The following is a 12,105-nucleotide window of genomic DNA, read 5'->3' on the forward strand; positions in this document are numbered from 1 at the left end:
AATGATGTGTGGAATGATGTGTGGAATAAAGTCTCGAATGATGTGTAGAATGAGGTGTGGAATGAGGTGTGGAATGTGCTGTGGAATGATGTGTGGAATGAGGTGTGAAATGAGGTGTGGAATGATGTGTGAAACGATGTGAGGAATGATGTGTAGAATGAGGTGTGAAATGAGGTGTGGAATGAGGTGTGGAATGATGCGTGAAATGATGCGTGTAATGATGCGTGGAAGGTTGTGTGGATTTAAGTGTGGAATAATTTGTGGAATGAGATTTAAAATGAGGTGCGGAATGATGTTTGGAATGATGTGTGGAATGATGTGTGGAATGATGTGTGGAATGATGTGTGGAATGATGTGTAGAATGAGGTGTGGAATGAGGTGTGGAATGTGGTGTGGAATGATGTGTGGAATGAGGTGTGAAATGAGGTGTGGAATGATGTGTGAAATAATGTGAGGAATGACGTGTGGAATGATGTGTGAAATGAGATGTGGAAATGGGTGTGGAATGATGCGTGGAATGATGTGTGGAATGATGTGTGGAATGATGTTTGGAATGATGTCTTTAATGATGTGTGGAATGATGTGTGGAATGATGTGTAGAATGATGTGTGGAATGGTCTGAGGAATCTTGTGAGGAATGATGGGTGGAATGACGTGTGGATTGATGTGTGGAATGATGTGTGGAATGATGTGTGGAATGATGTGTGGCATGAGGTGTGGAATGAAGTGTCGAATGATGCGTGGAATGATGTGTAGAATTAGGTTTGGAATGATGTGTGGAATGATGTGTGGAATGAGGTGTGGAATGATGTGTGGAAGGATGTGTGGAAGGATGTGTGAAATGATGTGTGGAATGAGGTGTGGAATTAAGTGTGGAATGATGTGAGGAATGATGGCTGGAATGTTGTGTGGAATGATGTGTGGAATGATGTGTGGAATGATGTGTGGAATGATGTGTGGAATGAGGTGTGGAATGAAGTGTGGAATGAGGTGTGGAATGAAGTGTGGAATGATGTGAGGAATGATGTGTAGAATTAGGTTTGGAATGATGTGTGGAATGATGTGTGGAATGAGGTGTGGAATGATGTGTGGAATGAGGTGTGGAATGAGTTGTGGAAGGAGGTGTGGAATGATGCATGGAATGATGTTTGGAATTATGTGTGGAATGATGTGTGGAATGAGGTGTGGAATGGTGAGTGGAATGATGTGTGGAATGATGTGTGGAATGATGTGTGGAATGATGTTTGGAATGTTGTGTGGAATGATGTGTGGAATGATGTGAGGAATGATGGGTGGAATGTTGTTTGGAATGATGTGTGGAATGATGTGTGGAATGATGTGTAGAATTAGGTTTGGATGATGTGTGGAATGACGTGTGGAATGAGGTGTGGAATGATGTGTGAAAGGATGTGTGAAATAATGTGTGGAATGAGGTGTGGAATGAAGTGTGGAATGATGTGAGGAATGATGGGTGGAATGTTGTGTGGAATGATGTGTGGAATGATGTGTGGAATGATGTGTGGAATGATGTGTGGAATGAGGTGTGGAATGAAGTGTGGAATGAGGTGTGGAATGAAGTGTGGAATGATGTGAGGAATGATGTATAGAATTAGGTGTGGAATGATGTGTGGAATGAGGTGTGGAATGAGTTGTGTAAGGAGGTGTAGAATGATGCATGGAATGATGTTTGGAATTATGTGTGGAATGATGTGTGGAATGAGGTGTGGAATGGTGAGTGGAATTATGTGTGGAATGATGTGTGGAATGGTGTGTGGAATGATGTTTGGAATGTGGTGTGGAATGATGTGTGGAATGGTGTGTGGAATGATTTGTAAAATGAGGTGTGGAATGATGTGTGGAATGACGTGTGGAATGATTTGTGGAATAATGTGTGGAATGAAGTTTGGAATGATGTGTTGAATGATGTTTTGAATGGTGTGTGGAATGATGTGTGGAATGACGGGTAGAATGAGTTGTGGAATGATACGTGGAATGAGTATTGACATTATGTGCGGAATGAGGTTTGGAATGATGTGTGGAATGATTTGTGGATGAGGTTTGGAATGATGTGTGGAATGATGTGTGGAATGATGTGTGAAAATAGGTTTGGAATGATGTGTGGAATGATGTGTAGAATGAGGTGTGGAATGATGTGTGGAATGATGTGTGGAATGATGTGTGGAATGATGTGTGGAATGAGGTGTGCAATGTGCTGTGGAATGATGTGTGGAATGAGGTGTGAAATGAGGTGTGGAATGAGGTGTGAAACGATGTGAGGAATGATGTGTAGAATGAGGTGTGGAATGAGGTGTGGAATGAGGTGTGGAATGATGCGTGAAATGATGCGTGTAATGATGCGTGGAAGGTTGTGTGGATTGAAGTGTGGAATAATTTGTGGAATGAGATTTAAAATGAGGTGTGGAATGATGTTTGGAATGATGTGTGGAATGATGTGTGGAATGATGTGTGGAACGATGTGTGAAATGAAGTGTGGAATGATTTGTGCAAAATGGTATGAAATGAGTTGTGGAATGAGTTGTGGAATGTGTTGTACAATGATGTTTGGAATGATGTGTGGAATGATGTGGAATGATGTGTGGAAATAGGTGTGGAATGGTGTGCGGAATGATGTGTGGAATGATGTGTTCAATGATGTGTGGAATGATGTGTGAAATGATGTGTGGAATAATGTTTGGAATGAGTTGTGGAATGATGTGTGGAATGATGTGAGGAATGATGGGTGGAATGTTGTTTGGAATGATGTGTGGAATGATGTGTGGAATGATGTGTGGAATGATGTTTGGAATGTGGTGTGGAATGATGTGTGGAATGATGTGAGGAATGATGGGTGGAATGTTGTTTGGAATGATGTGTGGAATGATGTGTGGAATGATGTGTAGAATTAGGTTTGGATGATGTGTGGAATGACGTGTGGAATGAGGTGTGGAATGATGTGTGAAAGGATGTGTGAAATAATGTGTGGAATGAGGTGTGGAATGAAGTGTGGAATGATGTGAGGAATGATGGGTGGAATGTTGTGTGGAATGATGTGTGGAATGATGTGTGGAATGATGTGTGGAATGATGTGTGGAATGAGGTGTGGAATGAAGTGTGGAATGAGGTGTGGAATGAAGTGTGGAATGATGTGAGGAATGATGTATAGAATTAGGTGTGGAATGATGTGTGGAATGAGGTGTGGAATGAGTTGTGTAAGGAGGTGTAGAATGATGCATGGAATGATGTTTGGAATTATGTGTGGAATGATGTGTGGAATGAGGTGTGGAATGGTGTGTGGAATGATGTGTGGAATGATGTGTGGAATGATGTGTGGAATGATGTTTGGAATGTGGTGTGGAATGATGTGTGGAATGGTGTGTGGAATGATTTGTAAAATGAGGTGTGGAATGATGTGTGGAATGACATGTGGAATGATTTGTGGAATAATGTGTGGAATGAAGTTTGGAATGATGTGTTGAATGATGTTTTGAATGGTGTGTGGAATGATGTGTGGAATGACGGGTAGAATGAGTTGTGGAATGATACGTGGAATGAGTATTGGCATTATGTGCGGAATGAGGTTTGGAATGATGTGTGGAATGATTTGTGGATGAGGTTTGGAATGATGTGTGGAATGATGTGTGGAATGATGTGTGAAAATAGGTTTGGAATGATGTGTGGAATGATGTTTAGAATGAGGTGTGGAATGATGTGTGGAATGATGTGTGGAATGATGTGTGGAATGATGTGTGGAATGAGGTGTGCAATGTGCTGTGGAATGATGTGTGGAATGAGGTGTGAAATGAGGTGTGGAATGAGGTGTGAAACGATGTGAGGAATGATGTGTAGAATGAGGTGTGGAATGAGGTGTGGAATGAGGTGTGGAATGATGCGTGAAATGATGCGTGTAATGATGCGTGGAAGGTTGTGTGGATTGAAGTGTGGAATAATTTGTGGAAGGAGATTTAAAATGAGGTGTGGAATGATGTTTGGAATGATGTGTGGAATGATGTGTGGAATGATGTGTGGAACGATGTGTGAAATCAAGTGTGGAATGATTTGTGCAAAATGGTATGAAATGAGTTGTGGAATGAGTTGTAGAATGTGTTGTACAATGATGTTTGGAATGATGTGTGGAATGATGTGGAATGATGTGTGGAAATAGGTGTGGAATGGTGTGCGGAATGATGTGTGGAATGATGTGTTCAATGATGTGTGGAATGATGTGTGAAATGATGTGTGGAATAATGTTTGGAATGAGTTGTGGAATGATGTGTCGAATGATGTGTGGAATGATGTTTGGAATGATGTGTGAAATGAGGTGTGGAATGATGTGTGGAATGATATGTGGAATGATAGGTGGGATGAAGTATGGAATGATGTGTGGAATGATGCGTGTAATGAGGCGTTGAATGAGTTGTGGAATGATGTGTGGAATGATGTGTGGAATGATGTGTGGAATGATGTGTGGAATGATGTGTGGAATAAAGTCTCGAATGATGTGTAGAATGAGGTGGGAAATGAGGTGTGGAATGAGGTGTGGAATGATGCGTGAAATGATGCGTGTAATGATGCGTGGAAGGTTGTGTGGATTGAAGTGTGGAATAATTTGTGGAATGAGATTTAAAATGAGGTGCGGAATGATGTTTGGAATGATGTGTGGAATGAGGTGCGGAATGATGTGTGGAATGATGTGTGGAATGATGTGTAGAATGAGGTGTGGAATGAGGTGTGGAATGTGGTGTGGAATGATGTTTGGAATGAGGTGTGAAATGAGGTGTGGAATGATGTGTGAAATGATGTGAGGAATGATGTGTAGAATGAGGCGTGGAATGATGTGTGAAATGAGATGTGGAATGTGGTGTGGAATGATGCGTGAAATGACGTGAGGAATGATGTGTGGAATTATGTTTGGAATGATGTGTTGAAATGATGTGTGGAATGATGTTTGGAATGATGTGCGGAATAATGTGTAGAATGATGTGTGGAATGTTGTGAGGAATCTTGTGAGGAATGACGGGTGGAATGACGTGTGGAATGATGTGTGGAATGATGTGTGGAATGATGTTTGGAATGATGTGTGGCATGAGGTGTGGAATGAAGTGTCGAATGATGCGTGGAATGATGTGTAGAATTAGGTTTGGAATGATGTGTGGAATGATGTGTGGAATGAGGTGTGGAATGATGTGTGGAAGGATGTGTGAAATGATGTGTGGAATGAGGTGTGGAATGAAGTATGGAATGATGTGAGGAATGATGGGTGGAATGTTGTGTGGAATGATGTGTGGAATGATGTGTGGAATGATGTGTGGAATGATGTGTGGAATGAGGTGTGGAATGAAGTGTGGAATGAGGTGTGGAATGAAGTGTGGAATGATGTGAGGAATGATGTGTAGAATTAGGTTTGGAATGATGTGTGGAATGATGTGTGGAATGAGGTATGGAATGATGTGTGGAATGCGTTGTGGAAGGAGGTGTGGAATGATGCATGGAATGATGTGAGGAATGATGTGCGGAATGATGTGTAGAATGATGTGTGGAATGGTGTGAGGAATGATATGTGGAATGACGGGTAGAATGAGTTGTGGAATGATACGTGGAATGATGTGTGAAATGATGTGTGGAATGATGCGGGGAATGATGTGTGGAATGAGGTTTTGAATGATGAGTGGAATGAGGTGAGGAATGTTGCGTGGAATGATTTGTGGAATGAAGTGTTAAATGATATGTGGAATGATATGTGGAATGATGCTTGGAATGATGTATGAAATGATGTGTGGAATGATGTGTGGAATGATGTGTGAAATTATGTGTGGAAAGAGGTGTGGAATGATGTGTGGAATGAGTATTGGCATTATGTGTGGAATGAGGTTTGGAATGATGTGTGGAATGATTTGTGGATGAGGTTTGGAATGATGTGTGGAATGATGTGTGGAATGATGTGTGAAAATAGGTTTGGAATGATGTGTGGAATGATGTGTAGAATCAGGTGTGGAATGATGTGTGGAATGATGTGTGGAATGATGTGTGGAATGATGTGTGGAATGAGGTGTGCAATGTGTTGTGGAATGATGTGTAGAATGAGGTGTGAAATGAGGTGTGGAATGAGGTGTGAAACGATGTGAGGAATGATGTGTAGAATGAGGTGTGGAATGCGGTGTGCAATGAGGTGTGGAATGATGCGTGAAATGATGCGTGTAATGATGCGTGGAAGGTTGTGTGGATTGAAGTGTGGAATAATTTGTGGAATGAGATTTAAAATGAGGTGTGGAATGATGTTTGGAATGATATGTGGAATGATGTGTGGAATGATGTGTGGGATGATGTGTGGAATGATGTGTAGAATGAGGTGTGGAATGAGGTGTGGAATGTGGTGTGGAATGATGTTTGCAATGAGGTGTGGAATGATGTGTGAAATGAGATGTGGAATGAGGTTGGAATGATGCGTGGAATGATGTGTGGAATGATGTGTGGAATGATGTTGGGAATGATGTCTAGAATGATGTGTGGAATGATGTGTGGAATGATGTGTGGAATGATGTTTGGAATGATGTGCGGAATGATGTGTAGAATGATGTGTGGAATCGTGTGAGGAATGATGTGAGCAATGATGGGTGGAATGACGTGTGGAATGATGTGGAATGATGTGTGGAATGCTGTGTGGAATGATGTGTGGCATGAGGTGTGGAATGAAATGTGGAATGATGCGTGGAATGATGTGCAGAATTAAGTTTGGAATGATGTGTGGAATGATGTGTGGAATGAGGTGTGGAATGATGTGTGGAATTATGTGTGGAGTGAGTTGTGGAATGAGGTGTGGAATGATGCATGGAATGATGTTTGGAATGATGTGTGGAATGATGTTTGGAATGATGTTTGGAATGATGTATAGAATGACGTGTGGAATGGTGGATGGAATGATGTGTGGAATGATCTGTGGAATGATGTATGGAATGTGGTGTGGAATGATGTGTGGAATGGTGTAATGAATGATGTGTCGAATGATGTTTGGAATGATTTGTGGAATGATGTGTGGAATGACGGGTAGAATGAGTTGTGGAATGATGCGTGGAATGATGTGTGGAATGATGTGTGGAATTATGTGTGGCATGAGGTGTGCAATGAAGTGTGGAATGATGCGTGGAATGATGTGTAGAATTAGGTTTGGAATGATGTGTGGAATGAGGTGTGGAATGATGTGTGCAATGATGTGTGAAATGATGTGTGGAATGGTGCGTGGAATGATGCGTGGAATGATGTGTGGATTGATGTTTGGAATGAATTGTGGAATGATGTTAAGAGTGTGGTATGGAATGATGTGCAGGATGATGTGAGGAATGAGGTTTGGCTTGTGGTGTGGAATGATGTGTTGAATGTTGTGTGAAATGATGTGTGGAATAATGTGTGGAATGAAGTGTGAAATGATATGTGGAATGATGTGTGGAATGTTGTGTGGAATGATATGTGGAATGACGTTTGGAAGGATGTGTGGAATGATGTGTGAAATGATGTGTGGAATGATGTGTGGAATAATGTGTGGATTGAAGTGTGAAATGATATGTGGAATGATGTATGGAATGATGTGTTGTATGATGTGTGGAATGATGTGTGGAATGATGTGTGGAATGAAGTTTCGAATGAGGTGTGGAATGATGTGTGGAATGTTGTGTGGAATAATGTGTGGAATGAAGTGTGAAATGATATGTGGAATGATGTGTGGAATGATGTGTGGAATGATGTGCGGAATGATGTGTGGAATAAGTTTTGGAATAATGTGTGGAATGAGGTTTGGAATGATGTGTGGAATGATGTGTGGAATGATGTGTGGAATAATGTGTGGATTGAAGTGTGAAATGATATGTGGAATGATGTATGGAATGATGTGTTGTATGATGTGTGGAATGATGTGTGGAATGATGTGTGGAATGAAGTTTCGAATGAGGTGTGGAATGATGTGTGGAATGATGTGTGGAATAATGTGTGGAATGAAGTGTGAAATGATATGTGGAATGATGTGTGGAATGATGTGTGGAATGATGTGTGGAATGATGTGTGGATTGATGTGTATAATGATTTCTGGAATATGATGTGGAATGTGGTGTGGAATGATGTGTGGAATGATGTGTGCAATGATGTGTGCAATGAGGTATGGAATGTTGTCTGGAATGATGTGTGGAATGATGAGTGGAATGATGTGTGGAATGATGTTTGGAATGATGTGTGGAATGATTTGTAGAATGAGGTTTGGAATGATGTGTGGAATGATGTGTGGAATTATGTGTGGAATGAGGTGTGGAAATTTATGTTGAATGTTGTGTGGAATGATGTGAGGAATGAGGTGTGGAATATTGTGTGCAATGACGTGTGGAATGATGTGTGGAATGATGTGTGGAACGATGTGTGAAATGACGTGTGGAATGATTTGTGCAATATGGTATGAAATGAGTTGTGGAATGAGTTGTGGAATGTGTTGTACAATGATGTGTGGAATGATGTTTGGAATGATGTGTGGAATGATTTGTAGAATGAGGTTTGGAATGATGTGTGGAATGATGTGTGGAATTATGTGTGGAATGAGGTGTGGAATTAGTTGTTGAATGTGCTGTGGAATGATGTTTGGAATTATGTGTGGAATATTGTGTGCAATGACGTGTGGAATGATGTTTGGAATGATGTGTGGAATTATGTGTGGAATGAGGTGTGGAAATTTATGTAGAATGTTGTGTGGAATGATGTGAGGAATGAGGTGTGGAATATTGTGTGCAATGACGTGTGGAATGATGTGTGGAATGATGTGTGGAACGATGTGTGAAATGACGTGTGGAATGATTTGTGCAATATGGTATGAAATGAGTTGTGGAATGAGTTGTGGAATGTGTTGTACAATGATGTGTGGAATGATGTTTGGAATGATGTGTGGAATGATTTGTAGAATGAGGTTTGGAATGATGTGTGGAATGATGTGTGGAATTATGTGTGGAATGAGGTGTGGAATTAGTTGTTGAATGTGCTGTGGAATGATGTTTGGAATTATGTGTGGAATATTGTGTGCAATGACGTGTGGAATGATGTGTGGAATGATGTGTGGAACGATGTGTGAAATGACGTGTGGAATGATTTGTGCAATATGGTATGAAATGAGTTGTGGAATGAGTTGTGGAATGTGTTGTACAATGATGTTTGGAATGATGTGTGGAATGATGTGGAATGATGTGTGGAAATAGGTGTGGAATGGTGTGCGGAATGATGTGTGGAATGATGTGTTCAATGATGTGTGGAATGATGTGTGAAATGATGTGTGGAATGATGTTTGGAATGAGTTGTGGAATGATGTGTGGAATGATGTGTGGAATGATGTTTGGAATGATGTGTGAAATGATGTGTGGAATGATGTGTGGTATGATATGTGGAATGATAGGTGGGATGATGTATGGAATGATTAAGGCGTTGAATGAGGTGTGGAATGATGTGTGGAATGATGTGTGGAATGATGTGTGAAAATAGGTTTGGAATGATGTGTGGAATGATGTGTAGAATCAGGTGTGGAATGAGGTGTGAAATGAGGTGTGGAATGAGGTGTGAAACGATGTGAGGAATGATGTGTAGAATGAGGTGTGGAATGCGGTGTGGAATGAGGTGTGGAATGATGCGTGAAATGATGCGTGTAATGATGCGTGGAAGGTTGTGTGGATTGAAGTGTGGAATAATTTGTGGAATGAGATTTAAAATGAGCTGTGGAATGATGTTTGGAATAATGTGTGGAATGATATGTGGAATGATGTGTGGAATGATGTGTGGAATGATGTGTAGAATGAGGTGTGGAATGAGGTGTGGATGTGGTGTGGAATGATGTGTGCAATGAGGTGTGGAATGATGTGTGAAATGAGATGTGGAATGAGGTTTTGGAATGATGCGTGGAATGACGTGTGGAATGATGTGTGGAATGATGTTTGGAATGATGTCTAGAATGATGTGTGGAATGATGTGTGGAATGATGTGTGGAATGATGTTTGGAATGATGTGCGGAATGATGTGTAGAATGATGTGTGGAATGGTGTGAGGAATGATGTGTGGAATGACGGGTAGAATGAGTTGTGGAATGAAACGTGGAATGATGTGTGGAATGATGTGTGGAATGATGCGGGGAATGATGTGTGGAATGAGGTTTTGAATGATGAGTGGAATGAGGTGTGGAATTTTGCGTGGAATGATTTGTGGAATGAAGTGTTAAATGATATGTGGAATGATATGTGGAATGATGTTTGGAATGATGTGTGGAATGATGTGTGGAATGATGTGTGGAATGATGTGTGAAATTATGTGTGGAAAGAGGTGTGGAATGATGTGTGGAATGAGTATTGGCATTAAGTGTGGAATGAGGTTTGGAATGATGTGTGGAATGATTTGTGGATGAGGTTTGGAATGATGTGTGGAATGATGTGTGGAATGATGTGTGAAAATAGGTTTGGAATGATGTGTGGAATGCTGTGTAAAATCAGGTGTGGAATGATGTGTGGAATGATGTGTGGAATGACGTGTGGAATGATGTGTGAATTGAGGTGTGGAATGAGGTGTGAAACGATGTGAGGAATGATGTGTAGAATGAGGTTTGGAATGCGCTGTGGAATGAGGTGTGGAATGATGCGTGAAATGATGCGTGTAATGATGCGTGGAAGGTTGTGTGGATTGAAGTGTGGAATAATTTGTGGAAGGAGATTTAAAATGAGGTGTGGAATGATGTTTGGAATGATGTGTGGAATGATGTGTGGAAAGATGTGTGGAATGATGTGTGGAATGATGTGTAGAATGAGGTGTGGAATGAGGTGTGGAATGTGGTGTGGAATGATGTGTGCAATGAGGTGTGGAAAGATGTCTGAAATGAGATGTGGAATGAGGTGTGGAATGATGCGTGGAATGACGTGTGGAATGATGTGTGGAATGATGTTTGGAATGATATCTAGAATGATGTGTGGAATGATGTGTGGAATGATGTGTGGAATGATGTTTGGAATGATGTGCGGAATGATGTGTAGAATGATGTGTGGAATGGTGTGAGGAATGATGTGAGGAATGATGGGTGGAATGACGTGTGGAATGATGTGGAATGATGTGTGGAATGCTGTGTGGAATGATGTGTGGCATGAGGTGTGGAATGATGTGTGGAATGATGCATGGAATGATGTTTGGAATGATGTGTGGAATGATGTGTGGAAAGATGTTTGGAATGATGTATAGAATGAGGTGTGGAATGGTGGGTGGAATGATGTGTGGAATGATCTGTGGAATGATGTATGGAATGTGGTGTGGAATGATGTGTGGAATGGTGTATGGAATGCTGTGTTGAATGATGTTTGGAATGATTTGTGGAATGATGTGTGGAATGACGGGTAGAATGAGTTGTGTAATGATGCGTGGAATGATGTGTGGAATGATGTGTGGAATTATGTGTGGCATGAGGTGTGCAATGAACTGTGGAATGATGCGTGGAATGATGTGTAGAATTAGGTTTGGAATGATGTGTGGAATGATGTGTGGAATGAGGTGTGGAATGATGTGTGGAATGATGTGTGAAATGATGTGTGGAATGGTGCGTGGAATGATGCGTGGAATGATGTGTGGATTGATGTGTGGAATGAATTGTGGAATGATGTTAAGAGTGTGGTATGGAACGATATGCAGGATGATGTGAGGAATGAGGTTTGTCTTGTGGTGTGGAATGATGTGTTGAATGATGTATGGAATGTTGTGTGGAATGATGTGCTGAATGAAGTTTCGAATGAGGTGTGGAATGATGTGTGGAATAAGGTTTGGAATAATGTGTGGAATGAGGTTTGGAATGATGTGTGGAATGTTGTGTGGAATGATGTGTGAAATGATGTGTGAAATGACGTGTGGAATGAATTATGCAATATGGTATGAAATGAGGTAAGGAATGAGTTGTGGAATGAGTTGCGGAATGGTGTTTGGAATGAAGTCTGGAATGATGTGTAGAATGAGGTGTGGAATTATGTTTGGAATTATGTGTGGAATATTGTGTGCAATGACGTGTGGAATGATGTGTGGAATGATGTGTGGAACGATGTGTGAAATGACGTGTGGAATGATTTG

The sequence above is a fragment of the Pristiophorus japonicus genome, unplaced genomic scaffold (assembly GCF_044704955.1).
Source record: "Pristiophorus japonicus isolate sPriJap1 unplaced genomic scaffold, sPriJap1.hap1 HAP1_SCAFFOLD_365, whole genome shotgun sequence".
In the NCBI taxonomy this organism is placed as follows: domain Eukaryota; kingdom Metazoa; phylum Chordata; class Chondrichthyes; family Pristiophoridae; genus Pristiophorus; species Pristiophorus japonicus.